Raw genomic sequence first — 13,088 nt, 5'->3', positions numbered from 1 at the left:
ACCTGTGGTCTAAGTTGGGGCGCGAGAGGTCTACTTCCCTGCCCGCGGTGACGAAGCCTGGAACAGGCGTGGGAGGGAGTGCTGGAAATTCCAGGACAAGCAGTGTGACAGAGGAGCGAATTGCTCCTTTCGTCACATCTGCAAGGTTTGCAGCGGACCTCACCCAGGTTCGGAATGCACGAAGAGAAGGGAATCCGGTGCACCCACCCAGAATAGTAGAGGGGGGCCTGGGGGCAAGGGCCCCAACTCCACTTAAGTACGAGAAGATGGCGCCGTGGCTGGCGCTATACCCTGACGGTGAGGCAGCGGCAGTCCTGTCGTCAGGGTTGAGGGTGGGGTTTAGGATACCGGTTACTTCACAAGTAACCGGGTCCTCTGTCCACCGTAACCTAAAGTCAGCTTATGAGTTCCGGCACGTAGTGAGGGAAAAGTTGGCTAGGGAACTGAGGCTGGGGAGGGTGGTCGGCCCATTTCGGGAACGGCCATTCGCGGATCTAGTAGTCTCTCCACTGGGAGTAGTTCCCAAGCGGGAGAAGGGGAAGTACAGGCTTATTCATCACCTGTGGTATCCCAAAGGGGCGTCAGTGAACGACGCAATAGATCCGGACCTCAGCTCTGTACACTATCAGTCCTTTGACGAGGCACTGGAGGTGGTTCGCTCTCAGGGTCGCGGGGCCTTGATGGCCAAGCTGGACATTGAGTCCGCTTTCCGCTTGCTCCCGCTTCATCCTTCCTCATTTCGGTTGATGGGGATGAAGTTCGAGGGTGAATTCTTTGTTGACAGGTGTTTGCCCATGGGCTGCTCCTTGTCATGTGCCCTTTTTGAATGCTTCAGCTCCTTCCTGCACTGGGTGGTGGAGAGGGCGTCTGGGGGTGGGGCCGTGGCCCACTACCTGGATGATTTCCTGCTGGTAGGGCGTCCAGATACTGACGAATCTGCTGGGTTGATGCGGGTGATGCAGGATGTTACAGCCGAGTTCAGGGTTCTGCTCGCACACGAGAAAACGCAGGGACCATGTACCTGCCTGACGTTCCTGGGCATAGAGATTGACACTGTTGCATCCCTATGCAGGCTCCCAAAAGATAAAGTCGACCGCCTCCTTGGGCCGGTTCAATCTGCATGTCGCGCAGAGCACATCTCCATTAAGGAGCTGCAATCTCTTCTGGGATTGCTTAACTTTGCAGGGAGGGCGATCCCCATGGGGAGGGTCTTCAACCGAAGGTTAGAAGCTCAATTGAAAGGGCCTCGGACGCATAGTCAGAGGCGCCGGGTGACGGAGGAGATGAGGGACGACCTAAGAGTTTGGGAAAGGTTCCTGGTTCATTTTAATGGGGTCTGCCTTTGGAGAGACGAACCCATTTCCAATCAAGCCCTGCATCTGTTCACGGATGCGGCGGGCGGGTTGGGCTATGGAGCCTATTTGGACGGAGACTGGAGTGCGGAGCCATGGCCAGAGGGCTGGATTACCGCGGGCCTCACGCGTAACCTAGCATTGCTCGAACTCTTCCCTATTGTCGTAGCAGTAGAACTATGGGGAGAGAGGCTGTCCAATCGGTCAGTAATCTTCTGGTCAGACAATATGAGCATGGTGTACGCCATAAACAGGTTGTCAGCAACCTCGCCGGTGGTGGTGACCTACCTCCGGCACCTGGTCTTGCGGTGTTTGCAGCTTAATGTTCGCTTCACAGCGCGGCACGTCCCAGGGGTAAGCAATGTGATAGCAGATGCCCTTTCAAGATCTCAATGGGATCAGTTTAGAAGGGTGGCCCCGAGGGCGGCGGCTGAGGGTCTAACGTGCCCTCTTTTCCTTTGGCAGCTGGCGGAGGTTGGGAGACCATCCTTCCCCTGATCAGAGCATCGCTGGCTCCTAAGACGTGGGCGGCGTACTCGTCGCATTGGAGGGCGTGGGAGCGCTTCAGCGAGCAGAAGGGTTTCTTGTTGTGTCAGGCGTCTCAGGTACACGTTCTGGAATGGCTAGCATGCTTGAAGCTTGAGGGTGTGTCCAGATTGTCAGCTCTGAGCAGGTTAGCGGCATTGTCGTTTTTCAGCAAAGCTTTAGGTTTCGGGGACTATACGGGTACTTTCCTAGTAAGGCAGATCTTGAAGGGATGGGGCCGGATGGCCCCACCCGCAAAGGATCGGAGGGAGCCAATCACGACAGAAAGATTGCGCTCGCTGGTAGTAAATCTGGGGGCAGTGTGCAGTTCAGCCTACGAGGCGGTCTTGTTTCGGGCTGCTTTCGTGCTGGCATTTGCGGGGGCGCTGAGGATAGGTGAAGTGGTCGCCTCCTCTACGAAAGGGGAGGTAGTCGGCATTAAAGTGGGGCATGTAAGGGCCTCGGATGATTGCGTGCTACTGCTCATTCCCAGATCCAAAACTGATCAGGATGGTAAAGGGGCTTGGTTGCCTTTAGCCAGGCACGAATGCCCGGAATGCTGCCCGGTATCGAGCGTGGCGGATTATTGCCATGTACGGCCGGGCGGAGGGCTGCAGTTTCTCGTGCATGAGGACGGCAGTTCTCTTTCAGCCTTCCAGTTCCGCAAAGTGCTAGCCAAAGTGGCAGCAGCAGCGGGATTGGATCCATCTAAGATTGCTCCGCATTCATTCCATATTGGGGCAGCGACTAGTGATGCGGCCGGTGGGTCGTCGCAGGCGGTCATTAAGAAAATGGGGCATTGGAAGTTGGAGTGATATAAGGGCTACATTCGCCCTTTAAAAGCTTAGTTGATGGGGGCGCGTAAGGTGCAGGACCTCTTGATACCTTCCCGGCCGGGCGGGGGGGGGTGAGAAGGGGTGTTTTTCTAGTGGTTGTTTGTCAACGTTTCATTGTCCCCATCCATGTTGCTATAGGTACAGTAAAGACCCCAGTGCGCGTGTGGATTATTGGGCACTCCTTTATCCACTGGGCGGCTATCAGGGTGCATCAGTCCCCGGGAGGGCAGCAGCTAGGATTGGCGGCATCCAGGGCTAACATTCGCTGGCTCGGGCGCAGGGGTCTAAATTGGAGTGAGCTCCCCGCTCTGTTACAGGATGCGCATAGGAGGTGGGGAAAGCCTCAAGTGATTGTTGTGCATCTGGGCGGAAATGACTTGGGATCCATTCCCGTGTTGGACTTAATTCGGGTTATGGTTGCGGACATCAAGTGGGTGTGCACATGGCTTCAGGATGTGCGGATAGGTTGGTCTAACGTGGTTGCACGGCTGCGTTGGCGTCACATTGTGACACAGAGGGCAGCGTACAATGTCCGCAAGAAAGTTAATAGGGAAGTGGGAAGAGTGGTCACGGCCGTGGGAGGTTTCGTCATCAGGCATGACACTATTACGGCCGACAAGAAGGCCCTTTACCGACCGGATGGGGTTCACCTGGTGGACGTCGGGTTGGACATTTTTCTGGCTGACTTTAAGAAAGCCATCTCATCGGTTGTTTAAAATGGACACTCGGTAGGACATTAGTTAGTTTTCAAAGTTCTGTGCTATGGTTGGCATCCGACCGTTGTTAACACAGCGTCATTTATATATATAAAAAAAAAAAAAAAAAAGAGTTTGAATTTGGTTAAGTGTGTTATATTGTTATATTGTTTATTTAAGGGCTATGTTGGTTAAGTGTGGCAGCAAGAGGATCGTCTTTTTGTGGCAGTCGGGCAAGGCCCTGGGAGCGGGCGCAGTGTGAGCAGAGTGACGGCCCGAACACAGGGAGAGGTGTCGCCCACTAAGTGCCGGCTTAGGGGTTCCTCTCCCCCTTTTAAAGAGCTGCAGACCGAAGAGCTCTCCATAACAAAATCTCTCTCACTGTGCCAATGAGCGTGCGCAACCCCTGTGCCACGCTGCAGACATCGGAGGGGCCTTGTCCGTCAATAAGTAGGGGTTAGTTAGCTAGAAGAAGATGCCGCCACCAACTGGAATGAACTTGTTACAAGTTCAGTGATGGGTTGATTTGAGCTGCCTAATTATTGGCTAAGATTAGGCAGAATTCAATTCGTTTAATAAACGCGACCATGACCGGTCTTTTCCCTAAGCAGTTGTGTTGTGTTTTTATTGAGAACGTAGGACGTAATAGGAGGTTTATCCCTTATGGAAGTGGAAGGCCCTCTAGTGGGCCTGTAGCAAAATTAAGGGATAACTGACTTGAAGTCTGGAGGGTTCTAGAAGTGTGTGTATGCTACAATGTTGCAAATGTGTGGGAGGGTGTACCTCTTGCCTTTATAGGGTCCTGTTCCAGTGGATTCGGCCTCTTCCTGCCTCCAGACTTCGAGGAGAACTTTCCCCGCCCGCCCGTCCCTGGAAGAAGGTATGTGGCGGCAAGTTAGGTTGAGGGTAAGTCTGTCCTCGGCGGGGGTAGGTTTAGTTGAACCATCCCCGTAAGCCCGAGGTTGTAAGATAGTCATCCACCTCTCTCATTCGTGTTGGACGACTCGTTTGGAGAGGATGCCTTACTGGGTTGGTGAAATTGTGCCCTAGCTGGCGGTCGGGCAAGGCCCTGGGAGCAGGCGCAGTGTGAGCAGAGTGACGGCCCGAACACAGGGAGAGGTGTCGCCCACTAAGTGCCGGTTTAGGGGTTCCTCTCCCCCTTTTAAAGAGCTGCAGGCCGAAGAGCTCTCCATAACAAAATCTCTCTCACTGTGCCAATGAGCGTGCACAACCCCTGTGCCATGCTGCAGACATCGGAGGGGCCTTGTCCGTCAATAAGTAGGGGTTAGTTAGCTAGAAGAAGATGCCGCCACCAACTGGAATGAACTTGTTACAAGTTCAGTGATAGGTTGATTTGAGCTGCCTAATTATTGGCTAAGATTAGGCAGAATTCAATTCATTTAATAAACGCGACCGTGACCGGTCTTTTCCCCAAGCAGTTGTGTTGTGTTTTTATTGAGAATGTAGGACGTAATAGGAGGTTTATCCCTTATGCTTGCACTGCAATTCCCCCATCTTCTTTTCAGGTAGCTTTATCCAGAAGCGTTTGGGTAATCCTAGGATTACTCAGGTAAAGCCTGATGTATGATATTACATCGGGCTTTACCTACAGCTGCTGAGGTAATGTCAGTTTTACCCAGGTAATCCTAGGATTACCCAGATATCTCACATTACCTGTAATATATATATATATATTTATATATATATATATATATATATATATATATATATATATATATATATATATATATATATACAGTATACAAAAGTCCGATTAGCTGATCCACCCACCTGTTGGCCACTACGTGGGTGTAAATACTACCTTCAAAAGAAATGCACTCACAGGACCTTTTGGGTGAAGAAATCCAAAATGTATTTTACGTTTCGGAGATGAAGAAATAGAGAGGAAATACTCTGCTCAAAAAAGCAAGAGACTCAAGTACTCTTTTTATAAAAAAAAGTATCAAATACATTTTAGATATTATAAGATATTATATCCTTTGAGATATTACAAGATATTATATCAATTTAACAACTCCAGTGCAAGATATGAGTACTTCACACCATAGCTGATGCTTTGACACACAAATAAAAGCATATATTAAAACTTGAGTCAAAGGTTAAACCTAGATGCATGCATCATATAAAAATACACAGCCATGATGATGACAAAATAAGAGGGTATCCAAGAATATATAAATAGCAACACCCAGCTGTCAGTGAACCCCAATGAAACCTAAGGGTAATGTCCATGCAGGAAAAACATTTGGGTAATGTCCATGCGGGAAAAACATTTGGGATCTATGCTATTACAATAGGTGATATCCCTCCAACCTAGCAGTACTCTAGAGAGGAAAAAAATAAATAAACTAGTAGGCATGCAATCAAAACAGCACAGTGATTAAAATTTCCAACATAGCAAAGATTAGAAAATGCAATACAGTCTTAGAAGCCCAGCAAGATAGTTAGTAATAGAAATTTATTGTGATTATCAGGAAGCAATATTAAAATCAGCCCAGTAATAGGAAAGCATTGGCAATGAGTAATCGAACCAATGTGCATCATCCCATTGCACAATATATTTTGTCTCATGCAAAGATGAAGATGTCGCCAAGCTCATAAATACGTGCAGTTAGTCAAAAGGCCACAATCACACAGCCGTAGGGTAAGCCGACCGTGCTCCAAACCGACAGAATTATAGTTGACGCTGCTCCTGCAGCTTGAGCATGTTACAACTGAACACGTAAAAGTGCACATCACTTACTAAGGATTTTATACCTTAGGCAGACATCCCAACCTGCAAAAACTCATTTCAGGGAGGTGGCTTCACTCGCTACTGCGCCGCAACCCCCCCTCACAGTTATATATTGGACACCTTGAAACCCTAGATAAGATAGACTTATCATTAAAGTAGCTTCGTGCTAAAGTCACGAAGTCACATTAAAAACAAAAAGTTGCTTTATTGCTTAACCACGTACAACAAACCTATTTTCCACTGATCGTACGCTTGATGAATGCTTAAATATTTTAGATTACGAAGTTTAATTATCTGCAGTGAATAAGGTAGTATTTGTGTTTTTTATTTTATTAAATCAGTGGGGGGCTTTTTGGTTACTGATGCATGCTTTGAGGGTTCTATAACGTCCCAGCAACTAAAGGCATTCCTTAAAGAAACACTTTTCCCGATGTGGGCCACATTGGATCATGGTACTTGGAGTTTCAGGGAGATTGCATTCCATTTGCTGGCATCAGGGAGCCGCTATTACAATCAGGGAGACTCGCTGAACTTCAGGGAGAGTTGGAATGTCTGCCTTAGGCCTTTATTCCCATGTTATAAATCAACCCTTTAACTTAAAAAATATTTTACTAGTGTATTCTTAAACTTAAATAAATATAGGCACAGGTATTTGCATTAGAAAAGGTCACGGTTTTATTAAATTAAAGGGCCACTAAACCCAAAATCTTTCTTTCATGATTCAGATAGAGAATACAAATTTAAACAACATTACAATTTACTTCTATTATTTATTTTGCTTCATTTTTTAGATATCCTTAGTTGAAGAAAAAGCAATGCACATGGTGAGCCAATCACATGAGGCTTCTATGTGCAGCAACCAATCAGCAGCTACTGAGCATATCTAGATATGCTTTTCAGCAAAGAATATCAAGAAAATAAAACAAATTAGGTAATAGAAGTAAATTAGAAAGATGTTTAGAATTGCATTCTCTTTCTAAATCATGAAAGAAAAAATGTGGGTTTCATGTCCCTTTAAGTCAAATTCCTTGCATTTATGGCAGAATTATGAGTGACCCTCATTAATTGTCAAATCAATAATCAATAAAATAATAACAACCACATCAACATACAATGCACCAGCATTGATAAGAAATTCTGTGACCACGCTACCTGGTAGTGTCTTTAGATAATTACAGGAGAGTCAATATGTAGGCTAGGAGGACTACGTGAGTTTGAACGGCAGACCACCACTCCAGTTCCCCGTATCCCCATATCTCCACCCCCCTCCAGCATCACCTAACCCATGTGCCAGGCCACAATTTCATTGGCATCAAAAAATACAGATGTCCACTTGCCCAGTCCAGAGCTGGCCATGGCAAATGCCTTGTATGCCCTATGCTCATTCCAGGGTCTGATCATGAATTCAGGTAAAAATCCATCCAGCCACGAAAAAATAAAAAACCTTGGTTTGTCATCAGATGTATCAAAAAATACACAATAGCTTCCATTAAACAGTGCACAGATTTATTCATAAAAAAATAAAAAAAAGTCTCATATTTATTTCCAAATTATTTGAAGGATTTTTACCTGAAGTTTGACAACTTGGAAGTGGTGTGGGGAACTAATGGAGAGCCAAAGGGAATGATTGTTTTTATTCTACTGATTTATCACTGACTACATTTATATGAACATTTGTCTTGATTTTATGGTACTTTCATGCAGGCTTCCCTGAACAAAAAATGTCTTTAGAGAGCATTTAAAGGAGGACCGTTTAGGGGAAAGTCTGAAAACTTGAGGGAGTGCATTCCAAAGGGTTGGTGCCGCACAGGAGAAGTCCTTCATTCTAGCATGGAAGGAGGTGATGGTAGAGGATGGAAGGAGCAGGTCATTGTTAGATCTTAGGGGTGGGCTGGAGTATATTTGGTGATGAGTGAGGACAAGTGTGGGGGGGCAGCATTGGTGAGGGGTTTGTAGGTCAGGGTGAGAATTTTGAATTTAATTAAAGAGGGAAGCCAGTTAGTAGGTTATTACAGTAGTAAAGTTGGGAAATTACCAGGGAATGGATTAGCTGTTTAGTAGTTTCAGTGCTCAGAAACAGACAAATTTTGAAGATATTATGTAGGTGGTTGCGGCAGGATGAAGTGAGCAATTGGATGTGGGGTATGAAGGATAGATCTGAATCAAGTGTTACTCAGTGGCAGCTGACTTGGGGTGATGGGGAGATAGTATTGCTGCCAACATTGATAGAAAAGTTAGAAACTGGAGTAGAATTAAAGGGGGGGATTAGAAGTAGCTCGGTCTTGGGCATGTTGATTTTTAAGTGGTGAGAGGCCATCCAGATAAGCAGTCGCTGATGTAAGAAAGGACAGAAGGAGAGAGTGCAGGAGAGGATTGGTAGATCTGAGTATCATCAGCATAGAGGTGATAATTGAAGCGATAGCTTTTGATAAGTTTACCCCATGAAGAAGGGTAAATAAAGAAGAATAGAGGACCCAGAACAGAGCCTTGAGGTACATCAACAGACAATGGAGAGGAGGAGTCACCAGCAAAGGAGACAGAAAAGGACCTGTTAGAGAGATGAAAGTGGATCCAGGGGAGGGCAGTGTTACAGAGCCCAAGAGAGTTGAGAGTCAGTAGGAGGAGGGGATGATCAACAGTTTCAAAGGCCGCAGAGAGGTCAAGTAAGTTAAGTATAGAGTAGTGGCCATTGTTTTCAGTAGAAAGGAGATCATTAATAACCTTGGTGAGGGCAGTCTCAGTTGAGTGTTGGAGACAGAGGCCACATTGCAGGGGGTCAAGCAATGAGTTGGAAGACAGGAAGTGGGTTAGGGGTAATATTTGCAGGAGAATTAGGGTTGAGGGAGGGTTTTTTGAGGATGGGGGTGTCCTTTGCATATTTGAAGGAAGATGGGAATGAGCCGGTAGAAAGGGATAGGTTGAATATGTGAGTAAGAGCTGGAGGGAGGGTGAAAGACAGATAATGGTATTCAAATAGATACTGTATATAAAGTGTTTAGTATAGAGTTCAATCAAATATATAATTTTTTGAAAGTGTTTAGTATAGAATTCATTCAAATACATACTTTGAAGAAACCACTTATAGTTTAAAATACAGTAAAATACTAATAAAGATAACACAGTTAATATTTAGCTAGTAAAGGTTATCTAGTATAGAAAACATGATAGGAAAACATAAATAGATGGAGTCAAGTCATAAGCCATAATAACTTTATGAACTTTATGGCCTTAAAACAGCAGTTAAAGAAAAAAGCATACATAAGCCATAGTCAATAAAACAAAAATGTGTATTAGAGTTCATCAAGCAACCTGTTATTGCCTGTTGTATATTCATAATGAGTATATGACCTTTAAAAACTTTAGTATGACACGTAAATAAAGAAAACATCATGTTAAAGGTAGAATAAAGTAATTCAGTGTAATAATAGAATATATTTAAAATAAACATTTAGTTTAAATATGACAATAATCATTATAGAAATTCTAAACATTATATTTTATAGAGTATTTCAAAGACTGTGGTGTACTGTAATAAACATCGACAGTCAGGTATATAAACCGACATTCTAATTTTTTATAGGCTGGTGATGATGATGATCATTCTAAAAGTTAAAATAAAGTAATTAAGTATAAAAACTAAATATCTTTAAAAAAAACAATAATAATGAAATAGTTTGTAAACATATTGTATAGTGTAAAATTCAAATTTTTATAGGATGATGATCAGACATGTGAAATGACGGTAGTTAGTGGTAAATAATTTCCATAAGGTAAATCTTTAAAAACCAAACAGTGCTGCAGCACAAATTACCTTATGTATATAAGTTTGTTATTAGCTGCTTCACATATCATAAAGGCCTAGATTCACGTGAATCAAAATTTTTACATTTTATCATGTAAAACATGTACATATAAATAATATCCAGAGTGACTTGGGGGGATATTTATCAAGCCTTCAACCGCAAATACGCTGGAATTCCGCAGCCTAATTGTGGCGAGCTTGATCCGTCCTAGTTATCAAAGCCTACAGACCGGCAAAATTTGAAATCTGTGACGTAACATATGATCCGCCGGTCTCAATCCGACACAGATCGATGCTTACGTCATTACAGATGCTCCGAATACACATTTGGCACCATTTGACACTTTTTAAAAGTTATCAAATAGTTAACCGGTACGCTCGCGGCTATTCCGGCCCAGCGTACCTGGTTTTCAATCCGCCACACTGGAGGCCGCAGATGCCATAGGAATCAGTGGGAGTCTGAAAGCACCGAAAGCTTATGTTCGATGCTGCCAGATATCCCATTGATTTCTATGGTAGAAAAACAGTAATGTTTGCACCTAACATAAGCCCTGAGTCTAAACACCCCTAATCTGCTGCCCGACATTGCCGCAAACCTAAATAAAATTTATTAACCCCTATTCCGCCACTCCCGGACCCCACCACAACCTAAATAAATGTATTAACCCCTATTCCGCCGCTCTCGGACCCCACCGCAACTAAATAAACGTATTAACCCCTAAACCTCTGGCCTCCCACATCACTGCCACTTACTAAACCTATTAACCCCTAAACCGCCAGCCTCCCACATCGCCATAAACTAAATTAAGCTATTAACCCCTAAACCTAACAACCCGCTAACTTAACATTAAAATTACAACATCCTTATCTTATAATAAATTAAAACTTACCTGTAGAATTAAAATAAACTATATTAAACTATTAATTAACCTACCCTATTATACTAAAATTACATTAAACTAGTAATTAAATTAACCATATTACATATTAAAAAAAAACTAACCCTACTCAAATTATTTAAATCTACAATTAAAAATTACTAAATTACAAAAAAAAATAAACGCTGTTACAAAAAATAAAAAGCACTAAATTACAGAAAAAAAACCACAGTATCAAAAATAAAAAATAATTACACCGAATCTAATACCCCTATCAAAATAAAAAAAGCCCCCCAAAATAAAAAAAACCTAGCCTAAAATAAGCTACCAATAAGCTACCCCCCAACAGTAAAACCCACCACCCACACAACCAACCCCCCTAAATAAAAACCCTATCTAAAAAACCTAAGCTCCCCATTGCCCTGAAAAGGGCATTTGTATGGGCATTGCTCTTAAAAGGGCATTTAGCTCTTTTACATGCCCAGACCCTACTCTACAAATAAAACCCACCCAAAAAACCCTTAAATAAACCTAACACTAACCCCCGACGATCCACTTACAGTTTTTGAAGTTCCGCTTGAAGGATCCATCCAGCTGGCAAGAAGTCTTCATCCGGGTGGCAAGAAGTCTTCATCCGGGCGGCCTCTTCCATCTTCATCCAGCCAAGTGAAGTCTTCATCCATGCGGCACAGAGCGGGTCCATCCTGAATACATCCGGTGTGGAGCGGGTCCATCCTGAAGACATCCGACAAGGATCTCCTCTTCAATACGGTCTCCGATGTAAACTGGATCTTGAATGCAAGTGACGTCATCCAAGATGGCGTCCCTTGCATTCCTATTGGCTGAAAGGTTCCAATAAGCCAATAGGGTTAGAGCCGCTAAAATCCTATTGGCTGTTCAAATCAGCCAATAGGATTTGAGCAGATCTCATCCTATTGGCTGTTCAAATCAGCCAATAGGATTGAGCTGATTTCATAAATCCCCCATTATTTTAATTGGTGCCATTTTCTAAGTGATAAAATCTCAAAGTCGATGATACCTTCCATTTTCGAACAGCAAAATCTTACACCAGGGTATTACACCTTCAACGTGGTGCTACCTGTTAACATTTTTAACACTGCAAGACTTTGATAGTGAGTGACTGTTTATTCAACATTCACTCAATATCTTAGTCGCCCCTGCTTAAATTTCACTCACCAATGGCGAGAGGGCAAGTCAAATTTTAAGCCTTGTTTTACTATGCTATCTGTAATATAAATTGTACTAATAGTCCCATGAAAATAGCCCCCTTTTTCAACTCCATATTTTCATGGTGCATTATGTAAAATTGTAATTCACTGTTATATACTTCTTTTATATATTTTTTATTAAGAATAAAAAACTATTTGTATATATGTATAAACGTATAAATAATATAAACTTATTCTTTTATAGCAGGGATAGGTATTTAAATGTACAGATGCATGCAGTGTCTAATACATGCATTGTCTCTCTTACACATATTATACAGACATACATATACACATACATACGACATACACACACATACATACACTCATATACAAACATATATACACACGTATACAATCACACATATATACACACACACTTATGCACACATATATACACATACAAAGGGGCCGATTTATGTAAGTGCGAGCGGAAATGATACGATATAGCGTATCATGTCCGCCGCACATTGATAAATACTGACAGCATACACAGTCGGCATTTATCATTGCACAAGCAGTTCTTGTGAACTGCTTGTGCAATTCCGCCCCCTGCAGATTCGCGGCCATTCGGCTGCTAGCAGTGGGTGTCACTCAGCTCGATCGGATAGGATTGGGCGGATTGATGTCTGCAGCCTCAGAGCATAACTGCTGTTTCCGGCGAGCCTGAAGGCTCGCACGGAAACAGGCACATCAGGCTCCATTTGGAGCTTGATAATTCGGCTCCATAGACACATATTCACACATATATACTCAAATATACAATCACACATATACACACACACACTTATGCACACACACATATATATATATATATATATATATAGTATATACACACACACACATATACACACATACATACACACATATACAATCACACATATATACACACACACTTATACACACATACATACACACACACATATACACACATACATACACACACACACATATACAATCGCACATACATACACCTACATATATATATATATATATATATATATATATACAATCAC

Source organism: Bombina bombina, chromosome 5 (genome assembly GCF_027579735.1).
Source record: "Bombina bombina isolate aBomBom1 chromosome 5, aBomBom1.pri, whole genome shotgun sequence".
In the NCBI taxonomy this organism is placed as follows: Eukaryota; Metazoa; Chordata; class Amphibia; order Anura; family Bombinatoridae; genus Bombina; species Bombina bombina.
Note: the sequence above shows the minus strand (reverse complement) of the source record.